We start from the raw sequence: 17,051 nt of genomic DNA on the forward strand, positions 1-17,051 counted from the left end.
ACCACGGATGATATACCCCCAAAAATCACGGATAGTATCAATTTAATAATACCATTGCAACCTTTTTATTTACTTCCGTGTTTTAATTATGCTATATATGGCATATTTTCGTCGTTGAATCAAGAGCGACGAGGTTAGCCCCGGCCGAACGGCATTACCCATACATGTTGCCTATATAAGCAAGCCTGCCGTGTTCCCTCGCCGTGGTCGACGAGGTGGTGCTCAATGGCAATGGCAATGGCGCCCGTAGCACTTGCACTCTGCGTGTGTACCACCGTCCTCCTCTCCACTCCACCATCCGCCCAATCCTACACCGGCCACCCATCCTCCCCTCCCAGCCCGAGCCCCGCAGCGGCAGAGCCGACGTCGTCCCCGGAGTACAAGACGTACATCATCCTGCTCAAGCCTCGAGCGGACGCCCAGGTCATGGACGACGAAGCGCGCCAGGGCTGGTACCGATCCTTCCTCCCCGACGACGTGACCGCCCACGGCGAGCCGCGGCTCCTCCACTCGTACAACACAACACCATCTTCCACGGATTCGCCGCCTTGCTGACGGAGGAGGAGCTGGAGGCCACATCCAGGAAACCCGGCTTCGGGTGCTGGTTCCCGGACGAGATGATGTACCCCGCGACGACCCGCTCGCCCGAGTTCCTCGGCCTGAGGAAGGACGCCGGCTTGTGGTCGAAATCTAGCTACGGCAAAGGGATCATCATCAGGGTGATCAACTCCGGCATCGAGTCGCGCCATCCCTCGTTCGACGACGCCGGCATGTCGCCACCGCCCGCCAGGTGGAAGGGCACGTGCACGGGCTTGGTCAGGCCCGTCCGGTGCAACAACAAGCTCATTGGCGTCAGGTCCTTCGTGGACTACAACCCTGCCGACGTGACCGGCCACGGCATGCACGTGGCGTCGATTGCGGCGGGCAACTTCGTCGCCAACGCCTCGTCTTCCCACGGACTGGCCGCTGGGACGGCCGCCGGGATCGCTCCCGGCGCACACCTGGCCGTGTACAAGGCCTGCAGACCTAGTGGGTGCCTCCGTTCGAATATAATTCGCCCAAAATTTAAAAAATGACCGCGCGCTAACGGGAGAGAATGAGCGGCCGCTCTTTCTTGCCATGCATGAGTTGTTTTTTGTATGCTAGTATATGTTGTTATTAGTATTTAATGTGTTCACACTGATTAGTCCAATTTAAAAGAAACAGCTTCACGTACAATTATTTTAGTTTTCCGAATTTTTAAAAAGCCATATTTTTCAAACTGCGCGTCGGAATTCAGATCCGTCTTCACTGTTGAATTCTTTGCGACGAGATCTTTGAAACTAGATCCCCATAAGTATGTTTTGACGAAATTTTTTTGATGCCAACTTTGGGGCTATATTGTGCAACTTCAGTACTGCTTTGTGCAACTTTAGTACTACATGATGTAATTTTTTTCAAACCCAACTTTTTGAAGCTGCATCCACAATAGTTGTAGTTGCACACATAATAGTTCTAGTTGGCACATGCATGGCCACATAGTTGCACAATCTGGTCCGCATAGTTGCATATGAATTGTCATAGCTTGTAATGTAGTCTAGTTGCACACTTATTGATGTTTAGTTGGCTTGTAACGTAGTCTAATTGCACACAAATTGATGTTTAGTTGGCAGGAAGACTAGTTGCACACACATATGCTTAGTTGGCTTGTAATATAGTCTAGTTGCACACATATTGATGTTTAGTTGGCAGAACACTAGTTGCACACGCATTGATATTTAGTTGGCAGGACTAGTTACACACACATATACTCAGTTGACGCGGCAATATAGTCTAGTTGCACAATGCAATACTTTAGTTGCACCATATAGCACCAAAGTTGGCATAAAAAAAATTCATCGAAACATACCCATGCGGGATCTAGTTTCGAAGATCTCGTCGCGATGAATCCAAAGGTGAAAACGGATCTGAATTCCAACATGTGGTTTAAAATTTATGACTTTTTAAAGATTTAAGAGGCGAAAATAAATGTGTTTCACAGACTAGTCTGTATGCTTTTAATGCTAACAAAAACATCCACTAACTGACAAAAAAATACACACTAGGTAATTGCTATTTATAAATTATTAGGGAACCAAAACTTGCAATTTTAGGTCGGCCGCTCGCAAAGTGTAGCGAGCAGCCGGCCGCTCACTAGACCGGTCCTATAATTCGTGCGATTGACACGGCGGTGAGCGATGGGGTCGACGTGATCAACATCTCCCTCGGCCGTAAACCGGGACTACCACTCGGAAGGGACGTTGTGGCCATTGGCGCATTTCGCGCGGTGGCCAAGGGTGTCGTCTTCGTGACTTCTGCTGGCAACGACGGCCCCGACCTGTCCACCGTCAAGAACGAATCGCCGTGGAAGATCACAGTGGGCGTCGGGTCGGTGGATCGGAGCCTCTTCGCCGACCTTGTGCTAAAGTCGGGCGAGCTGGTCGAAGGAGAGGCGCTGGTGCAGGGGTCCAACTCGACCGCCTACCAACCCCTCCACTATCCCGACGATGGTAACATGTGCAAGAAGGTGAGTGCCGACCGCATGAGGGGCCACATCGTGATATGCGACGATGCGTTGGTTAACGTTGACACTCAGGCCCGCATCATCAAAAATCTCTACGACAATGGCGCAGCTCAAGTCGTGCTCATCGGTCTGGAGAAAGCTGGTTTCACCTTGGGCTTCAGGGAGTATGGCTCTTCCATCGTGTAGGAGCCCGCCGCCATCGGCCGCAAGCTCAAGGACAATACTACAGCAAGTACCCGGATTCTGCGACGCAGGTGTTATTCAAGGGCACGCAGCTCGGCGTCGGCCCGTCGCCCACGGTCATCTACTTCTCCGGCCGTGGGCCGAGCCGCGGCAACCAACACATTGTGAAGCCCGACATCCTGGCGCCGGGGCTCAACATCCTCGCCGCCGCCACGGAGAGCCCAAACCGGGGGCCTTTCAGATTCAAGTCCGGGATGTCGATGGCGGCGCTACACATCAGTGGCGTCGTCACCCTTCTCAAGAGCGTGCACCCGGACTGGTCGCCGGCGGCCATCAGGTCAGCCATAATCACCACGGCCGATGATGTGGACAACGAGATGATGTGGACAACGAGGGCAGCCGGACCATGAATGAGAAGCACGAGCCGGCGAGTGCCTTCGCTGTAGGCGCGGGCACGTCAACGCCACGCGGGCCGTCGACCCGGGGCTGGTCTATGATCTGGAGGTCAGAGACTACGCCGGGTACATTTGCCATCTTTTCGCCAAGCTCGACGATGATGACGACTACGACGATGACGACGAATACGCCATGCAAGACATCATCCAGGACTTGAACTTGAATTGCAAGACCGTGCCCCCTGTGTCGGACGTCGACCTCAACTACCCGAGCATCGTGGTGCCGGCGAACACCACGGTGCGGCGAACGCTAACCAACGTGGGCCGACGGGAGAGTAGCACTAGTAGATAAACCGCCATTAGTCCCGGTTGGTAAGGGCCTTTTGTTCCGGTTCCTGAACCGGGACTAAAGGGTCGTTACTAATGCCCTGGCCCTTTAGTCCCGGTTCAGTCCAGAACCGGGAATGATGGGCCTCCACGTGGCCGGTGCGCCGAGCCCACGCAGGAGGGCCTTTGGTCCCGGTTGGTGGCACCAACCGGGACCAATAGGCTGTGGTTTTTGTTTTTTTTTGAAAGGAGGGGTGGTTGTGGGTTTCGGGGGGTTAATTTAGGTGTTTCATATATTGTGTTAGCTAGCTAATTAATAAAGAGAAGTGTCCTCTCTTATGTCCGTGCTTGGTCGACGCTACGTACTATACATAGAGAGGCTCTCGACACGCTAGCTAGTAAGAAAATGAAGGAAACCATTAAGTACAGAAGTTCGTCATGCATACGAGAGAAGTGATCGATCGACCTCTCCTTCTCCGAGAGATTGGTCGAACAACAAGTTTTCGTATTATCTATCCGACGCTACTGGATACATACATATACAATATATAAGATCTCTTACAATCCCCTAGCAATTGAATCAACTTCCACATGGTATTCTCCGGCTTTATTGATGACGTGGTCAAGAAAGAATCCCGCCAATTCCTCTTGAATTGCTTTCATGCGATCTTGTTCTAGGAGTTCATCCTGCATCTGCCACGTCTAATTTGAAGAAGGGGGTTAATATATATATATGAATGAAACTCAACAGAAATGCTGGTGTAATAAAATGAAATTGTGAATATTATTGCTTACGCACTTCATATTGTCTTTTAGAGTAGCCCCGCTTATTTTGCAAAGTCGCGTTGTAGATGAACTCGCACACATAGTATCCACAGAAATTATTCCCTTGTTGCTGCCACAAGCACTTTACGAGAAATAGAGGTCAATCAAACTGATAATGAAGCATTATAAATGGCATTGATGAAAGTATAGCTATAGAATCAACGGGAGATGCGCGCAACTAGCTAGCCAGTAGTACTTACTTTCGGGTATGTATATCGCAGCTCCTTCGGCAGTCCCGGAGCTTCTGCGGTGAACTGTTTCCAAACCCTGCAAGACAAAGAAAATAATTATTATTACTTGAGATATCAGGAAATGAACAAAAAGTTGTCGATATGGTGCGATAATGATCGGTTGAACTTACTTGTTGAGCAATTTAGTCATGTCCACATAGGTTTCGGGATCTTTTCGTCTCGAGTCTAAGACGGTTACTAGTCCCCGCTCAAGCTTAATCTCCAGAAGAACATAGTGGAAGCTGCACACGCATGCATAACTCCTCAATTACATCACTATAACCTCGCTCGAGTAATAAGGGAAACCGAATATGCACACGACAGTAACACTCACTTGAAGTTGTAAGGAAAGAGTATTAAATCTTTGTTTTGATTTTTGATCAACGATTGTAGCAAGTTGGCCTCGGCCTCTTCGGCGTGCTTTTTAACCTGAATTCATCTATGATATTTGTGTTAATGAACCCAATATCATACATTTCTTGTTTTCTGCGCTCGACGATCTTCAATCTGCATAATATAGTGAGGATAATTAATTATAAATACATGCAATGAAAGAGCTGAGCTATATATAGAGACTTAATGACAGAAATAGTACTTACAGACAGTAGCAAAAGGCCGTTAATTTATCGAGGGCCTTTTGATTGAAGAACTCGAAGAACTCCTCAAATGGAACAGGCAACAGATCAGTTCCAACGAGGTCGTGCTCCTCTTTAATTCTCAGAAACAAAGTATTCATCCCCCCAGACTCTCTACAGGTTTTCATGTACCAATTATGGAATCTTCGCATCATCGTTGTTAGAGATTTTTCATCTTTGATGAGAGCCTTCCCGTACTCGTATCTGTGTTCGTCCACCTCCATGAAATCAAAATTTACATCGTCAGGCAGGTAATCTGCAAGATTGCTATAACCGGGCACCGTCCCGGAGCATTAGCGACGATGTCATCGCTAGACACATTGAGTGGGGGGCACAATTGATTTGCTTGTTCGCCGAGCTGGGCAATTTTTTTTCTTAGCTGCTCGTTCATTTAACCTTCGATCACTGACAGTACTTCCCGACCGCTCCGCTGCGAGATATGCCTGTTCAGTAATGCGCTCATAGTTGATTCTCGGTGGAGACTTTGGTGGTTTCCTCAGGGCATCGATAGTGCGCTTTGCTTTCACCGGATCTACCTTCTCCTCCGGAGGTGGATGTCTCTTTGCTTTCAACCCTTTAAAGAAGTCCTCCACTTCGGTCCGCACGATCTTCGCGTTTTCCTCCTCGGTCCTTTTGTACGGTAACTTCTCTAGAGGCTTGAGAGAAGGACCGTATCTGTATTGCCTCCCGCCTCTGCTGGCTGTACTGCTAGATGCCGGAGCAGACGGAGCGGCTGTGGCATCTGTCTTCTTTCGTGCTTGCTTAAGAGGCGGAGGAGAAGGACTACGACACGCCGGAGCAGCCGGGGCAGCGGCGGGTCTCTTCCGCCCTTGCTGGCTGCTACCTCTTGAGCACTGCGTTGGATTTCCCCGAAGAGGAGAGGATGATGCAGTAAAGTAGCGTAAGTATTTCCCTCAGTTTTTGAGAACCAAGGTATCAATCCAGTAGGAGACCACGCACAAGTCCCTCATACCTACACAAAACGATAGCAACTCGCAACCAACGTTTAGGGGTTGTCAATCCCTTCACGATCACTTACGAGAGTGAGATCTGATAGATAATATTTTTGGTATTTTTGATAGATAGATGCAAAGTAAAAAGGTAAAAGGCAAAGTAAAAACAAGGCAAGTAAATAAAGTGATAGAGATTGATATGATGAGAATAGACCCGGGGCCCATAGGTTTCACTAGTGGCTTCTCTCGAGAGCATAAGTATTCTACGGTGGGTGAACAAATTACTGTTGAGCAATTGACAGAATTGAGCATAGTTATGAACATATCTAGGCAATGATCATGTATATAGGCATCACGTCCAAAAAAAGTAGATCGAAACGATTCTGCATCTACTACTATTACTCCACTCATCGACCGCTATACAACATGCATCTAGAGTATTAAGTAAAAACAAAGTAACGCTTTAAGCAAGATGAAATGACGTAGAGGGATAAATTCATGCAATATGATAAAAACCCCATCTTGTTATCCTCGATGGCAACAATGCAATACGTGCCTTGCAACCCCTTCTGTCACTGGGTAAGGACACTGCAAGATCGAACCCAAAGTTAAGCACTTCTCCCATTGCAAGAACTACCAATCTAGTTGGCCAAACAAAAAAGGGTAATTCGAAGAGACTTGCAAAGATAAGTCAATCATACATAAAAGAATTCGGAGAAGAATCAAATATTTTCCATAGATAATCTGAATCATAAACCCACAATTCATCGGTCTCAACAAACACACCGCAAAAAGAAGATTACATCGAATAGTTCTCCACAAGAGAGGGGGAGAACCTTGTATTGAGATCCAAAAAGAGAGAAGAAGCCATGTAGCTACTAGCTATGGACCCGAAGGTCTGAAGTAAACTACTCACACTTCATCGGAGGGGCTATGGTGATGATGTAGAAGCCCTCCGTGGTAGATGCCCCCTCCGGCGGAGCTCCGGAACAGGCCCCAAGATGGGATCTCGTGGATAAAGTTGCGGTGGTGGAATTAGGTTTTTGGCTCCTGTCCTGATCATTCGGGGATACATAGGTATATATAGGAGGAAGGAGTACGTCGGTGGAGCGTCGAGGGGCCCACGAGGTAGGGGGGCGCCCTCCACCCTCGTGACCGCCTCTGGCACTTCTTGGAGTAGGGTCCAAGTCTCCTGGATCACGTTCGGTTGGAAAATCACGATCCCGAAGGTTTCATTCCGTTTGGACTCCGTTTGATATTCTGTTTCTTCGAAATACTGAAAAAGGCAAAAAACAGCAATTCTGGGCTGGGTCTCCGGTTAATAGGTTAGTCCCAAAAGTAATATAAAAGTGGAAAATAAAGCCCAATATAGTCCAAAACAGTAGATAAAGTAGCATGGAGCAATCAAAAATTATAGATATGTTGGAGACGTATCAAGCATCCCCAAGCTTAATTCCTGCTCGTCCTCGAGTAGGTAAGTGATAAAAAAGAATTTTTGATGCGGAGTGATACTTTGGCATAATTTCAATGTAAAACTTCTTAATTGTGGCATGAATATTCAGATCCGAAAGATTCAAGACAAAAGTTCATATTGACAGAAAAATAATAATACTTCAAGCATACTAATCGAAGCAATCATGTCTTCTCAAAATAACATGGCAAAAGAAAGTTCATCCCTACAAAATCATATAGTTAGGCTATGCTTCATTTTCGTCACACAAAGATGTTCCCAACTTCTATACCCCCGATGACAAGCCAAGCAAATAATCTCAAACTTTTTCAACCTTCACGCAACACATGAGCGCGAGCCATGGATATAACACTATGGGTGGAATAGAATATGATGATGGGGATTGTGTGGAGAAGACAAAAAAGGAGAAAGTCTCACGTTGATGAGGCTAATCAACGGGCTATGGAGATGCCCATCAATTGATGTCAACATGAGGAGTAGGGATTGCCATGCAACGGATGCACTAGAACTATGAATGCTCAACAAAAGAAAACTAGTGGGTGTGCATCCAACTTACTTGCTCATGAAGACCTAGGGCATTTGAGGAAGCCCATCGTAGGAATATACAAGCCAGGTTCTATAATGAAAAATTCCCACTAGTATAAAAAAACAACTTATGAGACTCACTACATGAAGAACAAGGTGCTACTTTGAAGCACAATATATGAGACTCAATACATGAAGAACAAGGTGCTACTTTGAAGCACAAGTGTGGAAAAAGAGATAGTAGCATTGCCCTTTTCTTTTCTATTTTTTGGGCCTTTCTTTTTTTGGCCTTTCTCTCTCTCTCTCTTTTTATTTTTTTTATTTGGGCAATGCTCTAATAATGATGATCATCACACTTCTATTGATTACGACATAAGGATTACAACTCGAAACTTAGAACAAGATATGACTCTATATGAATGCCTCCGGCGGTGTACCGGGATGGTGCAATGAATCAAGAGTGACATGTATGAAAAATAATGCATGGTGGATTTGCCACAAATACGATGTCAACTACATGATCATGCAATGGCAATATGACAAAATTAATGTATGTCATGATGATGATGAAAGTTGCATGGCAATATATCTCGGAATGGCTATGGAAATGCCATAATAGGTAGGTATGGTGGCTGTTTTGAGGAAGATATAAGGAGGTTTATGTGTGATAGAGCGTATCGTATCATGGAGTTTGGATGCACCGGCGAAGTTTGCACCAACTCTCAAGGTGAGAAAGGGCAATGCACGGTACCGAAGAGGCTAGCAATGGCGGAAAGGTGAGAGTGCGTATAATCCATGGACTCAACATTAATCAAAAGAACTCATATACTTATTGCAAAAATTTAGAAGTCATCAAAAATCACGTACTATGCGCATGCTCCTAGGGGGATAGATTGGTAGGAAAAGACCATCGCTCGTCCCCGACCGGCACTCATAAGGATGCACAAGCCAGGTACACTTCATGTTTCAAATTTGTTACACAACTTTAACCATACGTGCATGCTACGGGACTTGCAAACTTCAACACAAGTATTTCTCAAATTCATAATCACCCAACTAGCACGACTTTGATATTATCACCTCCATATCTCAAAACAATTATCAAGCATCAAACTTATCTTAGTATTCAATTCACTCAAAAGAAAGGTTCACATATCTTGAACACCAAGTATATTAACATTAAGCAAATTACCATGCTATTAACGACTCTCAAAATAATCTAAGTGAAGCATGAGAGATCAATAGTTTCTTCAAAACAAATCCACCACCATGCTCTAAAGGATATAAGTGAAGCACTAGAGCAAAAGTTATCACGCTCAAAAGATATAAGTGAAGTACTATGAGCAAAACTATCAAGCTCAAAAGATATAAGTGAAGCACATAGAGTATTCTAACAAATTCTAATTCATGTATGGCTCTCTCAAAAGGTGTGTACATCAAGGATAATTGTGGTAAACTAACAAGCAAAGACGCAAATATTACAAGACGCTCCAAGCAAAACACATAACATGTGGTGAATAAAAATATAGCTCCAAGTAAATTACCGATGGAAGTGGACGAAAGAGGGGATGCCTTCCGGGGCATCCCCAAGCTTTGACTTTTTGGTGTCCTTGGATTATCTTGGGGGTGCCATGGGAATCCCCAAGCTTAGGCTCTTTCCACTCCTTGTTACATAATCCATCAAAAGAATTCATCCAAAACTTGAAAACTTCACAACACAAAACTCAACAGAAATCTCGTGAGCTCCGTTAGAGAAAGAAAACAAAAGACTACTTCAAGGTACTGTAATGAACTCATTATTTATTTATATTGGTATTAAACCTACTGTATTACAACTTCTCTATGGTTTATAAACTATTTTACTAGCCATAGATTCATCAAAATAAGCAAACAACAGACGAAAAACAGAATCTGTCAAAAACAGAACAGTCTGTAGCAATCTGTAACTAACGCAAACTTATGGAACTCTAAAAATTCTACCAAAATGGGAAGTCCTGGAAAAAATTTTTATTGAACATCAGCAAAAAAATCAATGCAAAAGCACGTTCCTGTGATTTAACAAAATTATATTCGTGCGCGCAAAGTTTCTGTTTTTTCAGCAGAATCAAATCAACTATCATCGTAGGTTATCCTATAGGTTCTACTTGGCACAAACATTAATTAAAAGACAAAACCACATCTAAACAGAGGCTATATGGATTATTTATTCCTAAACAGAAGCAAAAACAAAAAACACAAAATAAAATTGGGTTGCCTCCCAACAAGCGCTATCGTTTAACGCCCCTAGCTAGGCATAAAAGCGAGGATAGATATAGGTATTGCCATGTTTGGTAGGCAATTCTTCAATGAGGCATCTACCTCCTTTAGAATTTCCTTTCTTTCTAGTAATTGTCAAATTTTCAGGCAAAAGATCGAAAAATTCATCTATAGCAAATGGTTCCTTAATGATGGTAAAAAGATTGGGATGAACACTTATAGATTTAAGATCCGCGGTTTCCGTACTAGATGATTCACCCTTATTCTTAGGAACATACATAAGCTTAGTATGTTTAGTAGAAGAACTTGGAGTGTTTTGTATGGAAGAAAAAGTGGTTCCCAAGTTAGTGATGATACCCTCAAGTTTATCGATTCTTGTAGAGTCTAGATTTATTTTTTCATTAACTATGGGTTCTTTTTCTTTAATATTTTTCAAAGTCATTCCTACCTTAGATCCATATTGGGTAATTTGATTGTGGATCTTTTTATCAAGATTTTCAATTGATTCAACGGTAGCAACTTTATTTTCAATGGTTTCAAGCCTTTGCATAACATGCTCCAAAGTTTACGTAGTTCCATTAATCAAAAGGGGTGGTGAGCCAAATATATCTATTAAAGCATTATAAGAATCAAAAGTATGGCTACCCAGAAAATTCCCTCCGGTAATGGTATCAAGGATATATCTATACCAAGGAGTGATGCCCGGATAATTAAGCTACAGTAATCCCTTGTTAATGGTGCCATGTCATCACATTGTTGTTGCTACTCCTCACTTGATCCTAATCACCACTTTAATTCAAATCCAAGGTTAAAGTCAAAAATTCTAATTTGTCAAACATGAAAACAAAAACGTTTGAGATGTTGCAATTTTTCACTAAATAATTGTCGTGTAGAAACCAACATCATTGGACTCGCTAGTTAATCCCTAGTAATATCGGAAGTTCTCCAACAACTCCTAAATTAGCCTTTCTCAAATAAACAAATGTTTATGTTTTTCCAAACCACTTGAAATCTTGGGTGCTAGCTCAAAACTTTGGCTACTATTTATGTGACAAGTTTTGGAGTCAACAAAACTTATTTGATACTTTTTTTATACAAAATGTGGAGAAAGTTACAAAACAAAAAAAATAAATAAAGAAAAAGGAGAGAGGCCCCCTCTCCCTGTGGGCCTCGGCCCAGCTGGCCTTGGACCAACCAGGCCGGCCCACCCCGCACCTCCCTGGCCTATATGGCCCCCCTTGCCACCCGAAACCCTAACCGATCCCCACTCCCCCCACTCGCTTCCCCCCACGCCTCTCACCCTTCCCCCCGATCTGGATCGAGGCAGCACTCCGCCCCTCCCCCGCTCGATCTGGGCACCTGCCCGTGCTCAGGGGCCCGACCCCTCGCCCCCCGCCGCCGGCACCCATCCCGAAGCGGTGCCTGACCCGCCATCCGCCGCCCGGAGATCCCCACCTCGCCGGACGCCTCGCAGCTCCTTCCTCGCGCCCCCGTCGCCTCTTCCTCATCAGCTGACGCCTGCCGACGCCGCGCCCGTCGCTCGTCACCGCACCATCGTCGACCATCGCCGCCCCAAGCTTCGGCGCCTCCTCGAGGTTGCTTTAGCACATCTACAGGGCCTCGTGAGCCCCCGCTCCCTTTTCTTCCTCTTCACCGTCGGTTTCGGCCCTTAGCGCGCCTCCCGCTTGTACCCGTAGCTCCGTCGCCGTCGGACATGGTCCCATCCATCGATCCCGCGCGTCCCTGCCAGCCAGCCCACGCATCGGGCTTCCCCTGCCCGCACCGCGCCTGCTGCGCCCCGCCGCTCCCCACGTGCCGGCACTGCCCCGCTGCGCCCGTTATGACCCGCCTCTTCGCCCCTGCGTTGCCTCCGCCGGCCGCCGCTCGACGGCCAACTCTCGCTGTGGCCAGCCGTGCCATGGCCTCGGCAGCCCTGCTGGGCGAGCAACCGCCCAGGGCCAGCGCCCGAACCCCAGTCTCGTTCGCGCGATAACCGCCCCGAGTTGGCCCAGGGCCTATGACGACCGGGCCCCACACCCCTGTTTCCAAAAAAAATGCAATAAAATATTTTAATAAAACAATTAATTAATTAGTTAAGTAGTTAATTAACTTAATTAATTAAACTTAATTAGCCTAAGCACATAGTTTAGTTAACTAAACTGTTAGAGTAGACAAACATTCAATGACAGGGGGGTCCCACCCCTGTTGACCAGTCAAACGTTGACTGGTCAACTGGATCCCCCTGGCCCACCTGTCAGCCACTGAGTACACTTTTGTGTACACTCTGCTGGGTGCGCCTAGCAATTTAGCTTTTATTTTCGAATTAAAATAATTTCATAATATTGTTTAAAAACTTTGAAAAATCATAGTAAATTAATTGTATCTCGGATCGAAAAACTTTGTACATGAAAGTTGCTCAGAACGACGAGACAAATATGGATACGCGGTCCGTTTGTCTGCCACACGTCTCTAGCATAGCGAACCTGCAAACTTTCCCCTCCGGTTCATCTGCCTAACAGACGTCCGGAACCGGGAAAACTTTCCCTGATGTTTCCCCCCTTCGCCAGTAACGCCTAGCACTGCGTTATAACACCTCTAGCCCCTCTTATAATCATGTTGCGCATATGTTTGCGTTTATTTACTGTTTCTTCCCCCTCTTCTCTCCGGTAGACCCCGAGACCGCTGCTGATCCTGCTGAGATCGACTACGTCGACGACGACCCTCCTTCTTGTCTGAGCAACCAGGCAAGGCCCCCCTTTGATCATCCCGATATCGCCCATTCTATACTCTCATGCTTGCATTAGATTTTGCTACAGTTATTGTTTGCTCCTATTTTGATGCAGAGCCTGTTTTTGTACCTGCTATTGTTACCTACCTGCTTATCCTAAAGTGCTCAGTATAGGTTGGTTAGTGATCCATCAGTGACCCCACTTGTCCTTGTTGCCCCTGCTTCATCTTCGATACCTCGATCGACGTGATCGATGACAAGAGCCCGACACCTCACATCACATCACGCCCCTTTAGTTGCTCGACTCTGCAGAGCTACTATCGAGTGCCGAGGGTGATCCCTCATAACACACTCCTGATGATAATTCTGTAGTGTAGCTATTCGGTCGTGGTCATCGAGGGTGATTTCCTCTTTCACCATTCCCGATACGGCTCTGTCGTTCAACACCTCAAGTGTGAACCTCGAGGGTGGTCCCTCTTACGTTCACCTTGATGATTACATTGAGTGGAATCCACCGGGGTGATTCCTCGGGTTTTCCCCTTGATGTCTGGACACACAGTTACCTTGACTTTGACTTGAGACCTTGGTGGAAGTCGGGCGGGCCCGGAGAGCACCCGCAAGATGGTTACGTGGCATGGCCGGGCATTCTAGGCCCTTGTCGTAAGTCCACGAGACGGGGCGACAGGGTCACTTTCGATCGTGAGTCTCTGCTCGTCTCCACAAGCTAATAATACACTATGGTTTGGGTATTTGTTCTGAGTTGGCCTTTGGCCTTTATGCACCAACCACCACATGAGAATAGTTATGGGCCTCGACGTCGTGGTATCAGCCGAAGCTTTGTCAGACGTCCAGTTCAGCAGTGGGGCACGGCTGGGCCGACACCATCCTGTAGTGGTGGAGCCTGGACCCGCCCCGTATGCAACGATCCGGAGTGCAACGGGCGATGGGCCCAGACCCCGGAGTGCTTAGGATGTAGACCGGCGGGGACCTCTCTGCCGAGCCTAGGTAGGGCTGCGACGTGTTGATCTTCCGAGGTCGGGCATTGACCCTAGAAAGGTGTGTCCGGCCAACGTGATCGAGCGTGTTGGCGAACGTGGTGCACCCCTGCAGGGAAGATTATCTATTAATAGCCGTGTCCACGATAACGGACGTTCAGACTTATATCCTGATCTTATACCACTAGTCCAGTACAAATGGATACTTGAGATATGTGGCTCTGGGATTGCTTTCTCGCGGGGAGTCAAGGAAGGATCTCTGGGCATTAATGTTACAACATGCTTGTTAAATATAAACTGCTATTCTTTACTCTTCTACATGCTGCAAGATGCTCGAAGCTGCGTGAAGATGCTAGTCTTTGATAGGCTAGGTCTTCCCCCTTATTCTGGCATTCTGCAGTTCAGTCCACAGATACAAACCTTCCATTTGATACCAATGCATACTTAGTATAGATCTGATGCTTGCGAGTACTTTGGATGAGTACTCACGGTTGCTTTGCTACCCCCTTTTCCCCCTTCTTTCTTCTTCCCGGTTGATGCAACCAGATGGTGGATCCCTGGAGCCAGATGCCACCGCCGATGGACGCTGCTACGTGAAGACCGCCGACGACCAGGAGTAGTTAGGAGGTCCCAGGCAGGAGGCCTTGCCTCTTCGATCGTTGTTGCTTTTGTGCTAGCCTTCTTAAGGCATCTTTGTTTAACTTATGTCTGTACTCAAGGAAGGATCTCTGGGCATTAATGTTACAACATGCTTGTTAAATATAAACTGCTATTCTTTACTCTTCTACATGCTGCAAGATGCTCGAAGCTGCATGAAGATGCTAGTCTTTGATAGGCTAGGTCTTCCCCCTTATTCTGGCATTCTGCAGTTCAGTCCACAGATACAAACCTTCCATTTGATACCAATGCATACTTAGTATAGATTTGATGCTTGCGAGTACTTTGGATGAGTACTCACGGTTGCTTTGCTACCCCCTTTTCCCCCTTCTTTCTTCTTCCCGGTTGATGCAACCAGATGGTGGATCCCTGGAGCCAGATGCCACCGCCGATGGACGCTGCTACGTGAAGACCGCCGACGACCAGGAGTAGTTAGGAGGTCCCAGGCAGGAGGCCTTGCCTCTTCGATCGTTGTTGCTTTTGTGCTAGCCTTCTTAAGGCATCTTTGTTTAACTTATGTCTGTACTCAGATATTGTGCTTCCGCTGACTCTTGTGTATCGAGCTTGTATTCGAGCTCTCGAGGCCCCTGGCTTGTAATATAAAGCTTGTATTATTTTGATTTATGTCTAGAGTTGTGTTGTGATATCTTCCCGTGAGTCCCTGATCTTGATCGTACACATTTGCGTGTATGATTAGTGTACGATTGAATTGGGGGCGTCACAAGTTGGTATCAGAGCCGACTGCCTGTAGGATGCCCCTTTCCAACTCCTTGGCCGAAGTTGCGTCTAGTCTTTGAAAAACTGATTTACTAACATGGTTGTGTGGTTTACGGGCCCACGTCGCCAATTGGGTGGTATTAGGATCTTTTATTCCTCGTCTATGCTCTGGGACTCTGATCTCTCCTCTATTCGGGTTAAATGATTTTGTTAATTCTAACTCTAGGATCTCGTAAATACTTCCTCCCGGAGAGCCCTTCACTCCAGATGATGGCTTGGTGCACCAGAAGATTCTGAAGATACTCTCCGATACTTTTCTGAGACCCTTGTACCCTTCATCGTTGCAATCCCTACCACCGTTAAATCCTTATGCGTAACTACCTATGTTGTCGTTCATACCTTCATCCCTTGTTGCTCTTGTTATTACAAGATGTCCTGAAGAATCCTTCGATGTTCCAAGAATTCTTTATGCTTACCGCCCTGCAGTTCCTTGCCACATGAATACCCCTACGGATAATTACTCGCGCTTGCCGAGTATCCGTTTATCCACAGTTGTTCATGTGATTCACAAGATACTTTGGAATACCATCCGACCTTCCGATAATCCTCTCCAACTATTGCGCTGCTAATATTTATGTGCTTGCATTATGGTTACTTCCATTTGTCTAGCAATACTCATTAGCATCCTTTGTCATCATAATTCCGAGCATTTGATTCGATTCGTTTGCAAATGCTCGCGATCATCGGTCCTATTTAAAATTCTCCCCTTGGTTTAGATGTCACTCCAGACATGAGCTGGTGTTCAGCGAATCAAGCCTTGATTGATTGTTGATCTATATCTATTCAACTTACTTGTCTTTGATCAGAGCCTCTACTTCTGATCCCCCAATTTGGAAACCATAATTCCTTTGCATTTGAGCTTTGAATTAGTCAGTTGTTTCTATAACCGGACCTACTTGCATTCTTTCTTCTTCTAGTTGAGTACCGATACTTACATCAGATCCATTGTGGACCTCCAGGTCCTTTGTTGGGTTTTATCCAATAGGGTCCTTCATATTCAGTAACCTTGTGATCCTTTCCCCAGATACATAATGCCTTTGGTAGATTGAATCCCCTGCTTTTGTCAACCATGCTCTGCTTTCGAGCTTAAGTTATTTATTCCTAAAGTTTGTGGTACGTGTTCCTAAGATGCCCCGATGGGTTGAACCTATGCCTTCCACAATCTGTGTGAACCCGGAAAACTTCTACGGGTCATACTCTACTAGTGTTATGCTAGATAAAATCTGAACACTATGGCTTTGTCAAAAATGAGAAGTGAATGATAGGTTATGCTTTGATGAAGTGGGAGTCGACCTTGATCCTTTGTGTTCATGCCCATGGACACGATGTGGAACTTATCATGGAAGCTTCTTGAAATAATAATAACCCCCTTTTTGATAAGTTCATCTTATATCTATGTTTGGTCCTTTGCCACCGTGGTCCCGACCAGATTGTTCTTCTTTGATCTCATTTCTCGGACAAGTTAAAGTACTTGTCTTCTGCAGATCTTTTCTTCTGTCCAACCCCTATCCGGTTCTACCTTCGAGTATTACCCTCTGGTATCTCGAGAATA

The 17,051-nt window shown here is 46.0% G+C and overlaps 1 pseudogene; it reads left to right on the top strand.

Annotated features, from left to right (window-relative positions):
* Positions 1-617: 617 nt before the first annotated feature.
* LOC123093848 (subtilisin-like protease 1) overlaps positions 618-17,051 on the top strand; it is a 60,067-nt pseudogene continuing 43,633 nt past the window's right edge.

Source organism: Triticum aestivum, chromosome 1B (genome assembly GCF_018294505.1).
Source record: "Triticum aestivum cultivar Chinese Spring chromosome 1B, IWGSC CS RefSeq v2.1, whole genome shotgun sequence".
Taxonomy (NCBI): domain Eukaryota; kingdom Viridiplantae; phylum Streptophyta; class Magnoliopsida; order Poales; family Poaceae; genus Triticum; species Triticum aestivum.